Genomic DNA, 22573 nt, shown 5'->3' with positions numbered 1-22573 from the left:
CAGGGTTTACACTGGGTCTTCCCACGTCATCTTTCTCCCTTCTGGGGCTGGAACTGACATCATAACTCCTGAGGCTCTCTGGCTTTCAAATCACAGCACTGGTTTACCGGATCCTCAGTTTACAGATGGTAAGTCAGGGACTTCTCAGTCACTTTAGGAATGCAATCCAACTCATGTGCATGTGTGTGCATGTGTGTGTGCATGTGCGTGCATGTGTCTCTGTGTGTATGTGCACTTAGATTTGTGCTTATACTTCATATACTATACTATTGGTCCCGTTTCTCTAGAAAACTCTGGCTAATGCACCAATTTTTAAAAAATCAGTTTCTACAGAAAATATTCACTTCTGTAGGAAGAAGACAATCTAATTTCCCTTCCTCTATTTCTCTCTAAAGTGACACAGACAGGCTTTAGGTGGAAAAGGTGGCTTAAGCTCTTCACGGCTTCAGAGAGGGCCAAATCCTCAGGCATGACGTCCTAGGCTAGGCTCCCTTCCAGAAAATGTCCCTCCACTTCCTGATTTCTACTTAGTCTGCTGGTATTGAAGCTGAAGTCAAAAGTGGGGGTAGCTCACACCATAGACAATTTCTGGGCTCCGGATGGATTGCGCTTAGACTTGCCTTCCCAGTTCCCAGGTAACTCTCAGATGCTCTTCCTCATGGGGTCCTTGCCACGACAGTCTACCCAGCTGCCCACAGATACAGGACTAATTACTACTCCCTCCTCCACCTGAATCTGTTTCTCAGCACTCAGACCTCTAACTGTGAAATTAAAAGCCTCTGCAATCACCTAACCACCTACCCCACCTAACCACGCTAGCAGAGGATTGATTGGGTTGGGGATAGGGTGGAGGGGGGGGTAGGATAGGCCTGCAATACACCAGGAAAGATGGAGCCTTTGGATAAAGCCTTGGGGACTCAACACAAAAGCCTGACCTTGGTGAACCAGGAATTTTACAGAATCAAGAAGAAAACCAAACCCTTATGTGTGCATGCACCCAGAGGCACTAACATACAAATTTCAAGGAAGATGGTTGAGACATTCAAACAATGTGAAAGGAAACAGAAGCAGGAAGGAATTAGGTGTGTTTACTCCCAACTCCAAATCTGGTTTTCTAGCTCCATTGGGTCACCACCCTCTGCAACTGTGCCCTCACCTGAGCTGCAACAGGACCATCCATGCCATGGCCACACACCCATCTTCTCCTCAGCTGCAGCAGGACCGTCCATCATCCCACAGACACACACCTATTTTCTCCCCAGACTCTGCAACGTCAAACATTGTCAATTATAGTAACCCTTAGCCAGCACCTACCATGCCACACAGTCTGATAAGGCCTTTTTGTTGCAATTTCCCACCAAAGCAACTTTATGAGGAAGGCACTATTGTTGACCCCAGTTTCAGGGGAGGAAAGAGAAGTATGGAGAGTTGGGGTAACTTGCCCAAAGAGACACAAAAAGTCAAGACTGTCTGTTGGGCCTCCATAGCTCGACTTCCCCTCCCCCAGGTCACACTTGTAAGAGAGAAGAGTGAGTGTTCGAGCCTTTGATAAGGACTCTGAAGGATAGTCAGTAGTGCTGGCTGACTGTTTCTTCATGGAAAGGTCGAAGTTTCATTACTGTATGTTAGTTACCACGGTTGTGGACTTCAACATGATGTTTTCATATACGTACATCGTTCATTTCACTCCCTGCTATCCCCTTTTGTCCCCTTGTCACTCTTACTAATCCCTTCCTTCTCCTAATTATCCTTTCCTACTTTCTTCCCTGTCCCCAGCCCATGCCCCCAATCCAGTTTGTTCGCTGGAACGGGGGCGTTTTACCACTGAAGATGTCAGCCCTACCCCAACAGTCATTGACCACCTCCCAAAATCCCGGAAGGGGGAGGGCATGAGTCCCTCTTCGCTCCGTAGCAAGGCGTTGGCTGACCCAGTCATGCGTAAGTGATCACAGCTGCCGAGCATTCAAGAGAATAGCAGCTGTGCCATGCTTGGGAGTCAGTGTTCTACCCTCTTCTGCTCCCTCCAGTTCTTATGTTCTCTCCAGCCTTGCTTCAGTGGTGTTCCCTGGACCTCGGAGGAGGTGATACAGATGTCTAACTTATGAATGGGCATCCAGTTGTGTATTCATCTCACCTTGATCAGTCACAGTCTCTGCAATCACCACTGAGTGCTGCAACAAGTAGCTTTCAACCAAAGCCAGCGACAGCACTAATGCATGGGTATAAATGTGGTTATTGGTGGGCACTCAACAATAATGGTTATTGCCTGGTTTTTTTGGCGGCCTTACTGGCCAACAATTCATAGAGGGGAATTTTTATTTAATAACCTCTGGCTTCTGGGAGCAGCTTTATCTATTTACATAAGGTGCATGTGTTTAAATTATTTATTTTTTTCTAATTGAGTTATCAAGTATCAGATTCCCTTATGACTTTCTCATACATCATTAATTCTACCTGATTCCTCTCCCATTTCCCGTCTCTCTCCACACTTAAAACGTTCTACCCACCAGTATATCCTCTCCTGAAAGGGCATTTTATCCCTTCTCGAGGGCCCATTTCTACTTTTCTGGGGTCTCCATACACTGACACCCACATAAGTGCACATATATAGAAGTTAGCAGCCAGAATACACACATGAGAGAGAACATATGGTGTCTGTCTTAGCCTGAGTTACTCAGTGTAATGTAACATTTCGCAACTACATCTATTCTCCTGAAAATGATACCATTTCATTTTTATAGCTGGATAGAATTCCATTATAAATGCATACCATACTTTAATTATCTGTTCATCAGTTAATGATCATCTAAGCTGATTCTGCTTCCTTGATAGTGCGAATAAACACAGATGTGTAAGTGTCTCTGCATTAGGAGAGTGAGTCCTTCAGCACATGCCCAGGAGTGAGAAAGCTGGGTCATGCGGAAGTTCTATTTTGAGGCTTTCAAAACCCTGCACACTGGTTTTCATAGTGGCTCTACCAGTCTACGTTCACACTAACCGAGAATGTATGCTCTGTATGTTCACCAACATTTGCTATGTATTTTTCCTTTATTCATTCCTTTGTAATCTAACTGGGTAAGATTTCTCAAAGAGGTTCTAATTTTCAGTCACCTGATGACCAGGCCTGTCAAATTCTTATTTACTGGCCATCTGTATTGTTTCTCTTGAGAGTTCCCCATTTAGTTACTCGGTCCTGTTTATTATTAGGTTGTTTGCCCCTTTGTTTTTTGTTTTTTTTTTTCTTGTTTTTTTGTCTACCTTAAATACTAACCCTCTTGGTCAGCTGTATCTCGCAAGGATGCTCTCCAGCTTGGGTCCCTTCCAGCTCTGTGGGTCTTGCCTTTGCTCATTTAATTAACTGTTTCCTCTACTGTAACGAAGCTTTTTAATTGGGTGAGGTTCCATTCGTCAGCTCTTCCCCGAGTGACATTTCTGTTCAGAAAGTCCTTATCTGTGTCAGTGTCACGAAATGTTTCCCTCCAACTGGCAGAGTTTCGGGTCTTATGTCAAGGTCTTTGATCCATTTGAAGCCGACTTCTGGGCAGGCTGAGAGGTAAGTATCTATCATTCTTTCTACGTTTGTTGAGGAAGATGTCTTTTCTCCAATTCAAATATCTGTCGTCTTTGTCAAAGTTCTGATGACTGCAGCTGTGGGCTTGTGTCTTGACCTTTGATATTATCACTGATCTGTGAGTCTGTTTCTGGGCCAGTACCACACTGCTTTTTTAAATATGGCTCTGTAGTAAAACTTGAAACCAAGTACAGGAACCTTTTCAACAGTGTTCTTTTTTGCTCAAGATGTTTTAAATTTTCAGGGTCTTTTCTGTTTCCATGTGAATTTTAAGGTTTTTGTTTGTTTGCTTTTCTATTTCTGTAAAGAATTGAGTTGGAGCTCTGATGTGGAGCTCTTTGCAGACTGGTTTTGGTAGGGTGGCCAGTATAATTCTCCCAATCCACAAACATGGGAGGTCTCTCCATCTCCTAGCGTCTGCTTCAATTTCCATCTTTGCTGTTTTAGATTGTTCATTGTGGAGATATTTTACTTCCTTGGTTAGAAGGTTGGGGCGAGGGCATTTGTAGTTTTTCATTTTGTTTTGCTATTTCAAATAAGATTATTTCCCCAATTTCTTTCTTAGTATGTTTGTCATTTGCCTATAGAAGGCTACTGATTTTTGTGTATTAATTCTGTATTCTGCCATATTTCTGAAAGTATTCATCACCTCTAAGAGTCGGGTGGAATCTTTAGAGTCTCGTAAATACACAGTCCCAGTATTTTGATTTTTTCTTTCCTGTTTTGTAACTTATTTATTTCTCTTGTCTTTGGTCCCTACAATATTTTCAAATTGCTAAATACTGAGCAGAAGGAATTCAAGGTTTCATTTAAGCAGCCCCCTGGCGCTGTCTATCAGCTTCCGACACGTGGTCACATGGTCCCGTGACACTCAGACTGGGTTTGCCTGAGCGTGTCATTCACAGAAGGCCTGCAGCTGCTGACCGGCTGCAGCAACCGGACTCTTTCTCCAACGCCATCTTGCTTACACTCTGTTAGCTACCATATCATCCTCTGGCTTTCACATGTGTCTACACAGGAGCACACCTGGACATACATTTTCTACACAGGAGCATACCTTTACATACATGCATCCACACAGGAGCATACCTGTACATATATTTGTCTACACAGGAGCATACCTGTACATACATTTGTCTACACTGGAGCATGCCTGTACATTTATGGGTCTACACAGGGGACCTTGTACATATACACACAGAAATTCAGAAGCCGTGTGCTCACTGTGAGCCTCTAGCCTGAGTACTGTTGGTGTGTTAATCTTCACATTGGTTTAGTACAATCATTTATTGTCTCTATTGATGAGGAAGCAGAGACACACAGAAACTAAGTCACCACATAGCTAGAGGCAGGTTTTGAGCTCTTTGCTGGTCTATAGTTGCTCAGTTGTATCAATAGATACAACAAACACAGCAATCCAACTACCACAGGACAAACTCCTGAGAGTAAATGAACTATTTCTTTTTCTTTAGACAAAGTCTCACGGATGGCTAGAAGTCACTCTGTAGGGAAGGCTGATCTCAAACTTCCCCGGAGCTTTCTGTTTCAGCCTCTACAATGCTGGGAGTATAGCCATGCCCAACCTGCCACATGTTTTCTCAATAAACTATTATTTTCAAGTTAAAATAGACTTACAAGGAAGTTGCTATGATGGCAGAGTGAGTTTATGCATGCCTCCACCCGGCTTCAGCTTGCCTGTCCCATCTTCTGTGGGTGGCTTGACCAAAGCTCAGACACCAGCGCTGGTCCCTCGCTATAAGCTAAACTCCAGACTTTGTGTGGGACTCACCAGTTTCACATCTGTAGTCATCATTTTGTGTGCTGGGGCTCAGCTGCACTGCATCTAGATGCCTTGCCTCCATCTCTGCTGCCCTGACAGTTTCTCAGACAGCCTGTCTTAGATCATTTTGATGGGTTTAAGGACTCCAAGTCAAGTATCCAGCAGAGCGTCCCTCTGTTCGTGATTGCTTGTTTTTTTTTTTAATTTGTTTTCATAACTAAACTAAGTGTAGGTGTTTTTTTTTTCCCAAGAATGCCACAGGGGTATAACGCTGTGCCAGGTTATGACAATTGCATCGTTAGTGATGTCAGCCTTGGCTTGTCTGTCTTGCCAGGTTTTCCCACCAAATGTTACTCTTTGTCCATCTCCAGACTCTACCCCTTGGAAACGAGGCACTGAGTCTGACTGACTGAATGGATGTGGATAAGATTCAGGTAAGACTCGTGGAGATGGGAGCATCTTCATGCATTACCTAGAGTCCTTCTAGAAGGAAGCCTTATCTCTTCTCCTATATTTAATCACCGGCTACATCATTCCTTGACAGTTGCTCCTCCAGTCACCAGGGGATGCCTGAAACTGCATATACATATTTATGATAAGATTTAATTCTTAAGTGAGTCATGCATGGCTGGAGAGGAATAATAAGAGCGTCATAAAGCAGAACAACTATAACATTAGATTGCGATGAAATTGTCACCCTCACTACTCTTGTGTTTAAATAAGGGGCCCTTGAACACAAGCACCAGATATCACAGCTGTGAACCTGACAACTGAGATGTCTTAGGCTGTTAATGGTTAGGTAGCATACACAACATAGACATGCTGGATAAAAGGTTATATGTCGCAGGTGGTAGTGGGGCAGCCCAGTGAGATGACTTGAGGCTTCACCATGCCACTTAAAGGAGCATGCTTTTAAAACTTAAGAATTATTTGTTTCTGGAATTTTCTGCCTGATTTGTTTGGTCCATGATTGGCTTCATGGAGCTGAAATGTGAAAGTAGAAGTGAAGATATGGGGGGCATGCAATGTGGACATCTATGTAAATGTCACTTTAGACATTCAGTTTTGCTACCTCACTAAACAGTCCTTGGGACATCTCTGTCTGCACTGGCCTGGGCCAGATTTTCTTGCATTGTTACCAGCCTGGCCCTAGTTCACGTCCGCTCCACATGAGGATGGTGTGATAAACCCAGAGGACCCTTCCTCCGCCCACCTTCCGCTGCTGTTTCAACGACAAACTTAATGCTTACTTCCTATCTCAGGGTTTCTATTGCTGTGAAGAGACACCATGGCCACAGCAACTCTTATAAGAAAAACACTGAATTGGGGTGGCTCGCTTACAATTTCAGAGGTTCAGTCCACTGTTTTCATGGTGGTGGCATGGCAGCATTCAGGCAGACATGGTGCTAGCTACATCTTGATCAGAAGCAACAGGAAAATGGTTTCTGGTATTGGGTGGTATCTTGAGCATAGAAAACCTCAAATCCCACCCCCCACAGAGACACACATCCTCCAACAAGACCATACCTACTCCAACAAAGCCACACCTCCTAATAGTGCCAGTCCCATGAGCTCATAGGTGCCAATTATATTCAAGCTACCATGCCTCCCCAATAATGTGATGCCAAAAGCAAGCTCTGCCCCGGATCCACAAGTTAGACAGCGTCAACTGATACTTAGAAAAGAGAAGGACCCAGGCAAGGTATTGCGCACCTGAAATCACAACACCCAGGAGCCTGAGGCAGGACGGTTTGAGTACAACCTGGCTATATGAAGGGGGAAATTGCAGATATCCAAATTCACAAGGGGTTCACAATAATAGAACTCACTAACTTGAACAGAATCAGAAGACCAAATTCACACAGAATATAGCAAATTTCTGCTATATTCTTGAAGACAAGTTATTTCCCGAGGAAGGGGATGCAATTTGATTCCTGACTGACATACGCTTTTCTTCTAACCCAGCTCATGCTTACAGAATGAATCTCTTCTTATTCAGGAACCACCAATATCAAATCCCTTTCTTTTCTTTTGCATAGTTTATTAGCCAGTTTGTCTGATTCATATATGTGTGATCTGTGAATTAGCTGACCTATTGCAAATTGTCCTGGGACCTGTCTTGGGGATGCAGATAGGAACGGAATTACTGCCCAGGAGCTTCAAGTGAAAACAGCTTGTTTTAGTTAGGGTTGCTATTGCTGCAATGAAACACCATGACCAATGTAGCCTGGGGAGAGAAGGGTTTCTTTGGTTTACACTTCCATATCACTGCTCATCATCCAAGGAAGTCAGAACAGGAACTCAAACAGGGCAGAAACCTGGAGGCAGGAGCTGATGCAGAGGCCACGAAGGGGTGATGCTTACTGACTTCCTCACAGTTTGCCCAGCCCACTTTTTTATAGAACCCAGGACCTCCAGATCAGGAATGGCACCACCCACAATGAGCTGGGCCCTCCTGCATCCAGCACTAATTAAGAAAATGCCCTGCAGGCTTCCCTACAGCCTGACCTTCTGGAAGTATTTTCTCAATCAAGGTGCTCTCCTCTCAGATGACTTTAGCTTGTGCTAAATTGACATAAAATTAGCCAGCATGACAACCTTCAAAGGGTGGTGCTGCAGGGTTACAAATGTTGGTTTAAAGAGGGGGATAATGGGAGGAGAATGTGTGGGTTGCAATGCATAACCTCGGATTCCACACCGTGGGTTGTTTCAACGGTCCCTGATCCTCACGTCGCTAGTGATTACTGGAATAATACCCACTCTGTAAACATCAGACCTGAGAGGACCGCACACTGATGTAAAAGGGTGAACTTGCCTCCTACACCAGGGGCCAGGCCAAGCCCGTTTGGTGTGCTTTGGTGGAGAGCTTGGTAGGAAAAGTGTTGCTTCTCACTGCCTGGCAGACTTCAGACTGACAGAAGCCCGCACAGAGACGGCCTCGGTAACTGGAGTGGATGGTCAAAACGCCAGCAAGGATCTGCTCCTTGAGCTACATCACTGGTTTCTGGGGTGACCGTGCTGTGACTTTAGTACCTCTCACATCCGGCTTTCACAATCCTTGGGGGACTTCTTTGATTGGCCAGGAAATTACCCACTCTGCTCCTGGTAGCCTCACTCTCCGAGGTTTTTGGGTGACACTGGGGTCAGTCATCCCAGGACGTTTTCAGGAGTGACACAGTCATAAGAGTCTTGTGAGGAGTTTGGGGGTAGGGGTGCCATGTATTGATGTTTTAACCCTCAGCCTTGTAAGCAGAAGTGCTAAGAACATTTCCCTAAGAGAGTCCCAGAAAGGCCTCCTGTTCCCATGGTGGGGAACCGGGCAGTGGGCAGTTACAGAGTCAAGGCTATTCATGAATACAACACTGACCTCGTTGTTCACAGTTGGACCGAACGTAAGCATAAAAATATAGTATGATGGCCAAGTATAAGGCTGGCAGAGCAAACCTACTTCAAACACTTGGATGTCAAGCGGCCAAGTCACATCATCATGGCCTGAAGTTTTAGGCTCCAGAAAGGACAAACTTTATGGACAGCTTACGGAGCAAACACTGGTTTCTTTCACTGTCCTCAGTCAACAGGAAAGAACATGAAGCCTGGACTTCAAGAGGCAAGACACTGAAGTCTGCCCACAGGAAGTATGCCCCTGCCTCCCACCATTTCAAGCCCTAACCACACACAACTAGGCCCATGAGAGGCTACTCCCAGGACTCCACACCACAGGGAGTCACAACATCCATCCATGAACTCAGATTCTCAGCCAGTACTGTGGTAGTTAATTCTGTGTCTCAACTTGGCTGAGCTAACACCCAGATATTTGGCCAAACAGCCTTCTGGACATTTCTATAAAGGCACTTATGATTTAACAGACTCTGAGGAGAGAAGATGACCCTTCAGAATAGGGGTGGGAACCATCCCATCAGCTGTAAGCCTTTCCAGCTCAGCAGATGGCTTCCAGATCTGAACTATATAGTTTTGACCTGAGCCTCCAGGTGGCCTGTTCTACAAATTTTGGACTTACCAGGTGTGTTTATTTAAATGCAACTGGCTCCCAAAAGCTCTTTTAGAGTGGCGCTCTTAGGAAGTATGGCCTTGTTGGAGGAAGTGTGTCACTGTGGGATAGACTTTAAGGGCTCATATATGCTCAAGCTATGTCCAGTGTCTCAGACCACTTCCTGTCACTTTCAGCTCAAGGTATAGGACTCTCAGCTCCTTCTCCAGCACCACGTCTGCCTGCACACCCCCATGTCCCACCAATGATGCTAATGAACTAAACCTCTGAAACTGGAAGCCACTCATTAAATGTTTTCTTTTATAAGAGTGACTGTGGTCATGGTGTCTCTTCACAACAGAACACTAAGACACCAGGCTAATTCAATTACATGAACTAGTTAATTAAAATAAACCCAGTCTCCATCAACAGATAAACCCCCGACTGATACATGATGAACCCCTATTTCCCTGGGAGGCTTCTAGAATTAGGTGGTTTTCCTAACATGTCGTTTGACTTCACAAATTCTCAACAACTCATGCTTTGCTCAGAGACGTCTGGTTCATGACTTTAATTTAAAAAAATCATACAAAATCTCACTCATCCTATAGCATGGTAACCCTACACACAAAAAACTGCTCAAAAAAGTTCAATCTCCTTCATTCCTGATCCAGCCTAGACTAGTTGTAAACAAAGCAAAGGGGACCCATACAATGACTCTCTTCTTGGATCTCCAAATCCTCCGGCCCCTGGGGTCTCAGTTGCTTTTCTCTTCACTGGGTCTACGCAATAGAAATGAGGGAAGAAGGTTTGTTTAGGCTCATGGATTCGGGGAGTGTGATCCATCGTGATGGGGAGAGCAAAGTGGAGCAACTATGGCTGTGGTAGTGGGAGCACAAGGTGCTGGCTTGTGCATATACCAATGGACACAGAGCAAAGCCCAGGCCAGAGCCAGCGGTGAGTACAACCACTCATGGCTGTCTCACAGTGACCTGACAGCTCTTAGGGGCTTTGAAGCCTTCCACACAGTCATGTGCTGGGGACCTGGTGTCTTAGAGTTTCACAATGACCAGTAGGCAAGTTGGGGAGGGAAAGGTTTATTTGGTTTACACTTCGACAGCAATGTTCATCATCAAAGGAAGTCAGGGCAGGAGCTCAAACACAACAGGAACCTGGAGGCAGGAGCTGCTGCAGAGGCCATGGAAGGAGCTGTCTACCGACTTGATTCTCATGACTTTGCTCAGCCTGCTTTCGTATAAACCTAGGACAAGCAGCCCAGGAATGACACCACCCACAATGGGTTGGGCCTTCTACCACTGATCACTAATTAAGTGATCAATGCCATACAGTCAGCTCTTATGAAGGTATTTTCTCATTTGAGGGTCCCTCCTTTCAGATAACTCTACCTTGTGTCAAGTTGACAAAAAAAAAAAGTAGTATTCTGCCTCTGCATTGAGAGGACACATTAATCTCTAGGAAATCATAAGCTTTGGTTTCTGGTAATGGGCATTAAGCCGAGGTGCCAACTCTCATTTCTCTAAGTCTGATTTCAGCATATATACATTTTATTGCCATACTCTTTGTAATCCCAGCCTCCGGCCTCCATTTTTGGAGGCTCCTCCCCTGTGCCCATCGAACCTTGACCCCTCCCCAGGAAAGGTCAAGACCATTCCCACAGGCTATTTAAACTGCTCCCCAGAAACTAAACACATGGTTTTCCCTCTTCCTCTCTGGTGGTCACATTGGCTGCTTTCCATTTCCCCTTGGGGCCACCCGGGAGGGCAGGTATCTAATTAAACCTGGATATCTTTTAATTTGGTCTTATTTGGTTTGATTGGGAGGCTCGGTTAGGAAATATTCCTAGCACTCTTTCTTATTTTACCAGTTTTCCCACCTCTGAAATGAGCACAGTCACATTGGCCATATTTGTTCCCTGCAGTCTTCAGTGCCACAGCCCTCAGTCCCTATAGGAGAAGGGTGCATGTTGTCAAATCCCTTCATCTGGACTTCACAGAGTGCTGGGAGGTGGGTACTTAATTGCTGCATAAACAGTGGGGCTGGCATGGTTCTAGAAACCCCCCTGGTGTGGAACTCAGGCAATGATGTTATAGATTTCATACCATGAACCTAATGCCATGTCGCTTAAAATCCATGAGGCGGCAAACTGAAGGGCTGGTCCTCACAGTAATGGTGTTAGGAGTCGGGACATTGGGAGATGATAAAGATGTGAAGGTGAAGACATCATGAATGAGATCAGTGTCTTTATAAAATAGTCCCCAGGGACATCCAATACCCCTTCTGCATTGCGACATGACAGTGAAAACAGCTTGGCTGTCCACGTACCAGGACCTGGAATCTTTCACCAGCACTGAACTTGCCAGCACTCCAGATCTGGGACTTCTCAGTTTCCAGAACTAGGAAGAATAAATTCATTTTATTTAAGCTACCTAGGTTATGCTGTTTGTGACAGTGGCTTGAACGGACTAAAATAGTAAGGAAGCCCAATTTTGGCTTTCACATTTGAATCAAAGAAGCATAAAGTACTGGTTATTGAACTGCAATCCCCCTGAAGATACATAAGCAAGGTCCCACGGGTCACAGCAGGCCTGAGATGACAGTAGTTAAAAGATGTGGGCCTTTTATTTTCTCAGACAAAGTCTCACACTATATCTCTAAGCTAGCCTGGAACTTACTACGTAGCACAGGCTGGCCACAAACTCATGATTGTCCTGCCTCGGTCATCCAAGTGCTGGGATCACAGGCATACAGCAACACATCCAGGTAGGAGCTGTACTCTTAACAGGAAAAGCTAAGCTGGGTAGTATGGGGCCAGGTGTGTTGGTACATACTCTGAGTAGTCCTCTGATATCCACCCGCGTGACAAGACGTGAGCAGATAAACATACATACACACACACAAACACACACACACTCTAAATCAATCAGCCAATCAATTAATCAATGCCAAAAGATAAAGTGGAATGTTTTAATAGGAAATGTGAGGTCCAAGGCCAATAGACCAGAAGAGCAGCTGCTTCTAGAAAGGAAGCTCATTCTCACTGAAGCTACCTCACTATATAAAATGCCACTCTTTACCGATGTCGTGTAAGCTCCAAACTACCACTGTGAGGAAGGCATTAATGCCTTCAGTTTTCTACTGAGGAAACCAAGGACTTCGTGGTATTGCTTAGGAGGATTGCTGTGTTTTCCAGAACACTGAAAAAAAAGATTTCAAGATTTCAAGTGCTGTGGGTCTTTCACTAACACTGGTCATTGATGGTGGTGACGCGGTAAGAAAGCCGGTCTGGCTTCAGTGGAAAGGGTAGGTGGAGCCAAATCTCTTAAAATATTCACTTAGCAAATTTCCATTTGCAAACCGTTTGCTCCATTCTGTCTAATACAGACTGGATCGTGAAAGGCGTAATTAACCCTCCATTCATCCATTTGATAAGTGAGTAAGCTTACTCATGCCATAGAATGGCAAACCCATTCTACGCCCAAGTACATCACAGTATGCAAAACCCAACTGTTGCTACAGAGCAACCTTGCGGATCATCATGCAAATGACCTGGGCAGACACCCAAGAAAGCCGTCTAGTCTACACCTGCCCCTTCTCTGTCTGGATGCCTCGCAGACGCTTAAGGTTTAGATCACACTGGAGAGGGACCAGGCTTCCCACATCATTCCTTAAGGCAGGTGTGAGGCAAGAGAGAGGGAAATGGGATGAGATGGTGCAAGGTACTTTCCATTCATGACCTCACTCCAGAAGACAAGAGTGGAGACTTTCCCAGCATGCCTTTGGATGTTCAATCCCTTAGAGAAAGCAGCCAGCCCCACTGATAGGGCCCATCAGAGTTCTCATGCCTCCCCCTTCCAGTCTGTTCTGAATTATGACACAGGCAGAATGTGTTTGAGTGCCTTGACCTTCCCCTTTAGTCTAACCCACCCTACATGACAATTCCAATCCTGGTAGGAGGGGAAAGATTCCTTTGGTTGTTGAACCAATTTCTTAAGGAAAAACTCGGGTATTGTGCTTGCTCACGTTTGCTCAGGAGCCCGGGGCTGAACATCTCTTGGGCTACAAAACACAAGAGGTTCAACACTCCCCAGCAGTGGCGTGAGCAACAGCTCCCCCAGAGTGACCTTGGATGGGAAGCTGCTGATTTCTGTGGCTTTGACCAAGATAACAAGATGTGACCAGCAGGAAAACAAGGGTGACAACCAAGCTTACACAGGATTAAGGCAGCCCAGAAAGGTGTCCTAAGGCCCAACCCTCAGTCAGAGTCTGCATTCTGTCTTCCACCCTCCACCCACTGCCACTGTCCCCCAAAGAGCAACAGAGCTGGGAGAGTGGAGCAAAATGGCTGGTGGTTGCTGAACCTAACCAGCTTCTCCAGGGAAGACAGGAAAAGTCCCTGGAGTTCCCACCAGCAAGCAAGGGAAGGGAGAGGCAACAGTTTTGTTTAGAAGGTTCTGAGAGAAAGATGGGAGGGCATCAGCTGGCCACCAGGAAGGCTGTCTACACTGCCCATCTACAGCCCTTTCTTCTCAATGCACAGAGAGTACCCACCAGGGCTAGAATGGACTCTGGGCTGGTTGTGTAGAATTCTTTAGCCACGGGTATCTTGAGACTGCTAAAGACAGGACATACTCACTGGAATGACTATCTCATACACACAACCACACTCACATACACACACTCAGACTCACAAGCACATACACACACACACACACACACACACACTCCCCAGTTCTTCTCAAACCTCGTCCTTGGAATCCCCAAGTTCTGCTGAGGAATTCCACTTCCGGTCTAACAGTTTCTAACTGAGGGCTCCTTCACCTCCCAGGTCCCCCTAAAGGTACATTTGCAAATACCATATTTTTTTTTCAGACCAGGCCTCAATCTGTAACTCAGGTTAGCCTGGAACTCACTATGTAGCCCAGGGTGGTCTTGAACTTATGGTGGTTCTCTTGCCAACCCCCCCCCCCAAATACTGGGATTACACCTGACTTAGGGAACATTTCGGGAAAGGAAAGGGCACTATAAGCATTTAGTGGACAGATGACTAGATAGCCTTTCATGCCCAGGACATATCTCACAGCAAAGTATCAGAACAAAATGAACACCCTGCTCCCAGCCCAGTGTACCATAAAGCTAAGACATACACCCAAGGTCAGACACAGTTCTTATCAAGCTAGCACCCCTAACTACTTTGGACAGTGAATAGTGATGGTTGACTTATTGGGTGTTTGCCTGTGTGCCAGACACTGTTCCCAAGTACTTTAAGTGGATATACTTCTTCCTGGAAGCCATGCTCTGAGTTGGGGAGGAGAGTGGTGAGGATACCCTAACGTCAGATAAGAGAACGTCTGACTAAGCGGTGGTGAGGCTGGGGCACGACGCCAAAGTTCAGTGCACAATCACCATTCCTAGGGTTTCCTCAAAAAGCAGCACCCAGGACAATTTTTTTCTTCATGGTCCAGCTTTTATTTTAAGCCTTGTGGTGGTGGTGATTTTCCCCACTCCTGGCTGATCTTCTATCTCTATAGTGGAATTTACAAAATTCAAAATAGCTATTTTAATATCCACAATTTCGTCTGATTTTATAACAGTCCTAGAGAGTAAAGCAGGCTCGAGGGAAGCAAAGTAAGGCCACTGGACAGATGTCTACCAGCTCTGGCTGCCTTGGAGCAGAGCTGTCCAAAGCTGGGTCCTCTTCCTGAGACGGCTGACTCCAGCTCCAACTGCCCTTCTTCAGACCTAAAGTGGCTGAGGAGATCAGATCCTTGCTCTCCAGTTCGAGGAGCCCGATGTGGGATTCCTTGCCCGAATGTTCATTTTATTAGGTGTTTACATAAGCATATATTTGGGAATGTGTTTATTTAATCTTAGATAGTAGAATGAGGCAATCCAAAATTCCCAAGCATCGCTCCAGCTCCAGAACTGCTTCATCTGTCTTCTCTCCAGCTCCTCGGTCCACTTTCTTTATGAAGATTATGTTATTTTACTGCTTCATTTTTGATTTAAAAAAAAACAAAAAGACAGGCTGGGCTACCTGCAGCTGGTGCTTCCAATCTGTTAATAACCACACCCATCTCTGTGTGGCCCCCTGCACAGCCTCAGACTCCATAGTCATCTGGCCCAATCTACAGCTCCCATCTTGTGTTGGTGAAAAGCCTTGTCATAAATGGCTACCAGATTCCAGAGATGACCTGGTTGTTTAGGCAACATTCAGAAAGAGATCCTGGGGCAGAAAAAAAAGTGAGTTCCAATTTCCCTTGCCTCTTACCTCTTCCTTCAGGGTCTGGAAAAAAAAAAAACTTGTCTATTGAGTCTTTGTAGCAAATAGAATTATTGTAGGCAAAATAAGTTCACCCATTGGCCTAGCATACAGACACAGTGTATAGTACACGTTGTTTTTTATACTTCACATTCTAGAAAGCTCTGAATGAGGATGAAGAGGATTGTGTGGAAAGCCACAAATTTCCCTCTGATTTAGTGTCTTCCCGGTCTGCTAATTACTCTCAGTCAAGCCCAAGAGTCCTGCCCACGATATGTTTCAAATTTCCTTGACAGCAGAAGATATTCATGAATGCCATACATAGTGAGGTGTTCAGAAACGGGCATCTCAATTCATGAATGGATTAACTGGTATTGAATTCTTTTAAACCCAAGAGGCACGATTCTAAAAGAAAGAAGGGATGTGTTAGTACGAGATGAGCAAACACAGAGACAGCACTTGTTTCAAGAACAGCTAGGATTAGTGGGTACTATGATGGACGAGGAAATCCCCTCTCTACTGACTCAGTTTCCCAATGCCAACCTTCAGAGTAACCTAGTCTTCCCACTATGGGAGCATCCTCTAAATGGCCATAGTGGAGAGGCAAGACAAGACTGGTGTTGACTCCTATTGTGGACTGAATGTTTGTGGTCCCCTAAATTCATGTACTGAAATCTTTCCCTAGACCCCAAGTGACGTAGCACAAAGATGGGGTCTCTGAGAGGTGATTAAATTGTGAGGGTGGAGAGCTCTTGAATGGGATTAGCATAATAAACCATTCCAACAGAGACCCCTTATCTCTGCTATTGTGTGAGAACACAGCAACCAGCTACCATGTGTGAACCAGAAATCAGTCCTCAGCAGACATCAAACCAGCAGGTACTTGGTCTTGTGCTTGCTGGCCTCTAGAACCAGAAGTAACAACCCCACTGTTTCTAGACCACCTAGTCCAAGATATTTTCTCATAGCAACCCATCATTAAGGAACACATGTGATGTCACTCAAGCCCCACATATTCCAGAGGCAGGAAAGGAATTTTCTTAGGGCTTCAGTATATCAGAATCTCAAGGTAGAATGGTGACTCAGACTTTCCCCATCTCTGGGGCAATACATCCCTTCTTTCTTTCAGTTGTCACAGACGTTTTGTCTTTTGAATTTGAAAGAAAACTAACCCATACAAGTTAACCCAAACATAAGTTGAGGGGGCCCTCCTATGGGTATCCACAACCAATGGGTCTCACAACCAATCACTGTACAGGAAGTGGGGTGAGGACTGAGGGCTACTGTGATTGGCCAGGTCTGGTGACCTGACATAGGAGTATTGAAATTTTGGAATTAAGGAGTTTCATTCACCCCACCTGGAGGAATGGGGTGATATTGTTACTAGAAGGCAAAGGGCCACCAGGCAGAAAAACAAATGAGTTTTTGTTCATTGCTATGTCTAAGAGGCCATTTGGAGTTCAGATTGTATTTCCCAATAAAAACAATCCCTTAGATGTCTGTGGTGTTTTACGAGGTGATTTCTTATCCATTATGTCATTTGAACCCTCAGAACCCCACAAGGAAGGTAGGATAGGTCACTCCCCCTCAGCCACATCACCCCCACTGTAACCTAGCCCATGGTCACCTCTTTCTCAGCACAGAACCTCTGTGGCACACTGTGAATCCTCGCATTCTGGGGAGGAGGAAGTGTGGATGGGAAGATCTCCATGAATGCAGCAGTATGTCATGGTTGAGTGGCCGGCTAAGCCATTTCCTCCCCTTCTCCTCAGGCTTTTCCTGAGCCTCTCGCTGGCATCCAGAATGGAAAGAAGGCCAAGGTTGCACCCAGGGCTGTGCAAATGCTGCGTGAAGCAGGAGGTGGAGGGTGGGACGTCAGGGTAGATGAGGGGGCAGACATGAAATCAGGGCCCAAGTGAGCAGAGCTACAGAAATGTGCGGAGGATGTGCTGGGGACATGCTTAAAGGCAGAGGTTTATTTCATCTCTGAGTGATTGCTCAATTACCAGCGCCTCATAGAAATCCCTGGGCTGCTGATTAAACTCTGTAGAGCCAGCTGCGAGTCTTCTCGGAGGACTGGAATGGGCATGTGGGTGGGGGAACATTAAAGGCAGAAGGAAATTCGGAGAGTTCAGACGAAGCAGGAAGTCATAACCAAAGGTGACTCAAGGACATATGAGTGATATGGAATATTGGGGTCTCTTTCCTAGGGATCTCAGAATCTCGATGGCCACGAAAGGCACCCTAAGCCCGGTGAGTTTTGAGTTCTCAACTCCTGGCCATGGTGAGGTGAGAACGGGTGGCAGGAATAGAAACAGGGAGCCCTTTCAAAGGGAACTATTACTGGGGAAAAAACAAAGGGTCAGGCAAGGACTGTCTTCACAAAATGTAAAAAAAAAAAAAAAAAAAAAAAAAAGAGGAGAATCCTCCCCATATCACTCAGCACCAATTGCCCTGAAAACATGTAACCTTATAATTTTGCTATAACATAATCAATATTATATACAAGAATGTCATCATGGCATACTTTAAATAAAAAACAAACCCTAAACCAAATAATTGGTGGTTGGAGTGGGTTCAGTGGTTGAGAGCACTTACTACTCTTCCAGAGGACCCAGGTTCAGTTCCCAGTACCTACATGTCCACTCACAGCTACCTGTAGGTCCTAGCCTCCCTGGGCACCAGGTGTGCACATGGTGCAATATATACATGCAGGCAAAATAGTCATACACACAAAAATGAAAATAAATTTAAAAATTAGAAAGTCTAAATCATCAGATCAAGGCATTAAGTTATAGATGGAAGTAAATTGCATGGTAGCCATGAATACTCAGTGCAGATTACTGCTTCATGAAAAAGCCGTTGCAATGTATCAACATTTGTAAGCGAGTTCAAAGCCACCATCAGCGAACAGCTGAGTGATCCCAAGCAGACGACTCTGGAGGCAAAGGCAGGAAAATGTCTGCTTTCTCCACATGATTTGCTGATTTATGGATTTTTTTTTCAATATTTGCTGTTTTAAAGTTTACTGCTTTCAATTACTTATTTGTATGAGAGGTGTATGTGTCCATGCACCCGCACATGTGCATTCGTGTGTGTGTGTGTGTGTGTGTGTGTGTGTGTGTGTGTGTGTTGGTGCCACAGGCACGGGGTGTGTGTGGAAGTCAGAGGACAACTTCTAGGAGCCCTTTCCTCCTTATAATATGTGTGTCCTGGGCATTGAATTCAGGGCCACAGACTTGGCGGCAAGCTCTTTTCTTTGCCTAGTGAGTAATCTCCTGGCCCTATTTTTGAAATATTTTTATAATTAACATGTGCCTTTTTGATTTAAAGAATAACATCGCAGTTGTTCCCCATTGAACATTTGTTCTTAAGGGTTCTTTGCGCTCTCAGGACAAACGTCTGTGCTCCACCGTGAAGTTCAAGGCCTTTCGCAATCAGCACCCAGTGCACATCCCTGCTGTCACCTCTGCTCCTCAGGACACCCCCCCACACACACACACACACAGGTTGGCCAACACTCACAGTCCAGATGAGTTCAGTTCAAAATTCAAAACTGCAACATTGGGAAGCATTTCTGACCCTGAGGGGAAGCATGGAAAGTACAGTCAACTCATCCCATCCACTTGTCTATCAACGCCTGATTTATTAATTTCTTTTGATTAGTTTTTCAATCTATCAAAAATGTCACCGAGAAATGCATGAGCATCTACAAGCATATGATGTGTGGTGAAACCAGGTATATGTATCTGGCTTCGGGAGACTCACAGCCTCCAAGGAGAAGCAAATAAACACAACTACAAGACGTTAAAAGGCAAGACCAACTTGGCTGTATCCTCAACACACACACACACACACACACACACACACACACACACACACTTCCGTACCTTAACTTGGAGTCTGACCCATAGCAAGCTAGATGTACAGACTGGCATGGTCATCACTTAGTCAGCACTTCTAAATCCCAACACCGTGAATTCTTCCCACATTAGCCAGTTCTTTAACCCCCTGGCCACCAAGTCAATTCAGTTCTGAGACTAACTCCTAGACTGAGCTCCAAACCCAGCAGGCTTAGGGCTCAAGGCCCTCCTCCCACTTCCAACACCATCCACAAACTGAGGTTCCAATCCTTGGTGCTGATAAACCCGAGAGCCCCACAACTCTCTCCTTCGTTTCTGTCATTTTCCAGAATAGCTAAGGAATATTTTATTTTTACATTTACTGGTGTATTATGACAGTACAACTGAAGACTAGTCAGGCAGAAGAGATGCACAAGGAAATACTATAACCAGGTTGTGAGGATTTCATGCTATCCCGACACTTCATGTGTTCATTGATCCAGCTCTCTGAAGCCTGGGGTTAGAGATTTAGACAAGTAAATCCCTGACCACTGGCAGCTAAATCAATCTCCAATTCACTCTCTACCCCTGAACATTCAGTTCTAGGCCTCTAATCATGGCTGGTCTTCTAAGAGACCAGCCCCACCCTGAAGCTCGCTAGGGGCCAGCCATTAGTAACCTATGTCAAGAGTCTCTTCTGGACCCAAATAATTCTTAGAGGTTTAAGAACTGGGTGCCAGAAACCCAGGGGTGTGGGAAGATGTTTCATATAACAGGGTACCTTTTCTAGTTTTACTCCAGTTGGTGGTGAGAAGAGAAAGAGAGATTTGACATAGTAACAGTCACGGGGCAGAAGCACATCTCTCAGTGGTGTGATGTCCTTTAATGAACTCAGTAGGAACCCAGAAGTGAAGAACAAAGACTGAGTGTGGTCATACCTCAGCCTCCAAGTGGAGTGATATGAACACAGGAGGCTGGACAGTGGGCAGGCCAGGTCAAAGGAGACCTATATTACTCAAAGAAATCAAACTTTACCCTGAGAATGGGGGTTGACATGATCAGACTTATGTCTGAGAATGGTGCCTCTAGCTGCAGTAGGAAGAATTACAGCATGGGGAGAGGAATACAGGAAACAGGAAGACAGTACAGCACGGTGGGCAGCCAGGCTCTTGGGAGGAGGTAACAGCTTGTACAGAGGCAGTGCCTGAGGAATCATGAGATGTGGAAGGATTAGAAGCATGTTGATAAATGCTGGTCTGATGTGGAATTTCCCTCTGTATGCTGTGATTACCATTAATAAATAAAGAAACTGCTTTGGACCTATAGCAGGGCAGAAATTAGCTAGGCGCGGAAAAACTAAGCTGAATGCTGGGATTAAGAAGGGCAGAGTCAGAAAGAAAAGCCATGGAGTCGCTGGAGACAGACGCGCTAAAACTTTGCTGGTAGGCCATGGCCTCGTGGTGATACACAGATTAATAAAAATAGGTTAAATTAATATGTAAGAGTTAGCCAATAAGAAGCTAGAGCTAATGGGCCAAGTGTATTTAATTAATACAGTTTCTTGCGATTATTTCGGGGCTAAGCAGCTGAGAACCAACATGTGGCCTCCTCCAACACTGGTCCCTAATGCCATTCTTCAGTGATAGACTAGGGCTCCAGTGTTTCTTGGAGACATTAGGACTGAGGAAAAATGGGCCTGGAGTATCTTATAGTGACAGAAAGCCACTGAGTGCTCAGCACATACCCCACTGGGGTCAAGCACTATCTATGGTAGAAACTAGAACAATTTGAAGGCAAAATAAAGGAAGTTTGAATTATAAACCAAAGTATAAGCAAAATCCATGAGTTTGTGCTGATACAAATGCTTAAGTCAGAGATAAGTTTCCTGTTCAGGAGAATTCCGGATAATTGTTTAAGTGGTCCAGCCTCAAGGCGGAGTATAACACCCCTTTCTTCTGGGATGCCATGCACAGTGACTTCATCCAGCTTGACAAGCAATGGCTCAACCTCATGATCACGCAAATCTTGGCACTGATAAACTGTTTTGATAGCATGAGCTCTTGTTGGGTCCTTGGGTACATTTAAGGAAGTAAGATGCGTTTGTTTGGATGAATTTTTGGTGAACTTAGGTAATGCATTATTTAGAAAAAGCTCAAGCCCCTTCTCTGCACTAGGTATTGGTCCAAATGCTGAGAATCTGTTCTTCTGGAAGGAGACAGAAAACAAACAATGAAGCACATGATCCTTCAGGTACATACATGCTATGGAGGAAGGTAAAGCCAGTAAGAATCCCATGAGGGTTATTTTGTCAAGGGCAGGCAGAAAGGTCCCTGCGATAAGGACCACAAAAGCAAGACTATTAGGGAAATGTAAGAGTCAGCCCTACCGTCCCTGTAGGAAGAGCATCCTAAACAGAGACAGTTGTGGTTACTACTCCCAACACAGCCCCCAGCAATCGTTGTCTCTCGGCATTTGTGCACCTGAAGTTTCTGAAGCTGGATCATCAAAGGCATCACAGAGGCCAGGGAGCTGGCTCAGTCTCCAGTGTGCTTACTGAGAAAGAATAACACCCTGCCTATGGATCCCTGGCACCAAAGCATAAGGCCAGGCATCGTGTGAGTGCCTATAACCCCAGGGTTAGAGAAGCAGAGACAGGGGGCTTCCTGGGGTTTACTGGCTGTCTTAATTAGGGTTTCTATTGCTGTGACCACAATAAAGAGTGTATAAAAACCTCTTATAAGACTCTTTTAGTTGGGGTGGCTCACTTACAGTTCAGACGTTTAGTCCATTTTCCTCATGGCGGGACATAGCAGTATGAAGGCAGACATGGTGCTGGAGAATTCTACATCTTGATTAAATGGCAATAGGAAGTGAACTGAGACCCTGGGCATGGCTTGAGCATATATGAAACCTCAAAGCCCCCACAGTGGTACACTTCCTCCAACAAGGCCATACCTACTCCAACAAAGTCACGTCTCCTAATAATGCCACTCCCTTTGGGGACTATTTTTTCTTTTTTTGTTTAAGTAGCATTTTCTCATTAATTTTACATACCAACCACAGTTTCCCCTCCTTCTTCCTCTCTTCCCGCTCCCCCACTTCCCATCTACCC

This window comes from Myodes glareolus, chromosome 13 (genome assembly GCF_982192425.1).
Source record: "Myodes glareolus chromosome 13, mMyoGla1.1, whole genome shotgun sequence".
NCBI lineage: Eukaryota > Metazoa > Chordata > Mammalia > Rodentia > Cricetidae > Myodes > Myodes glareolus.
Note: the sequence above shows the minus strand (reverse complement) of the source record.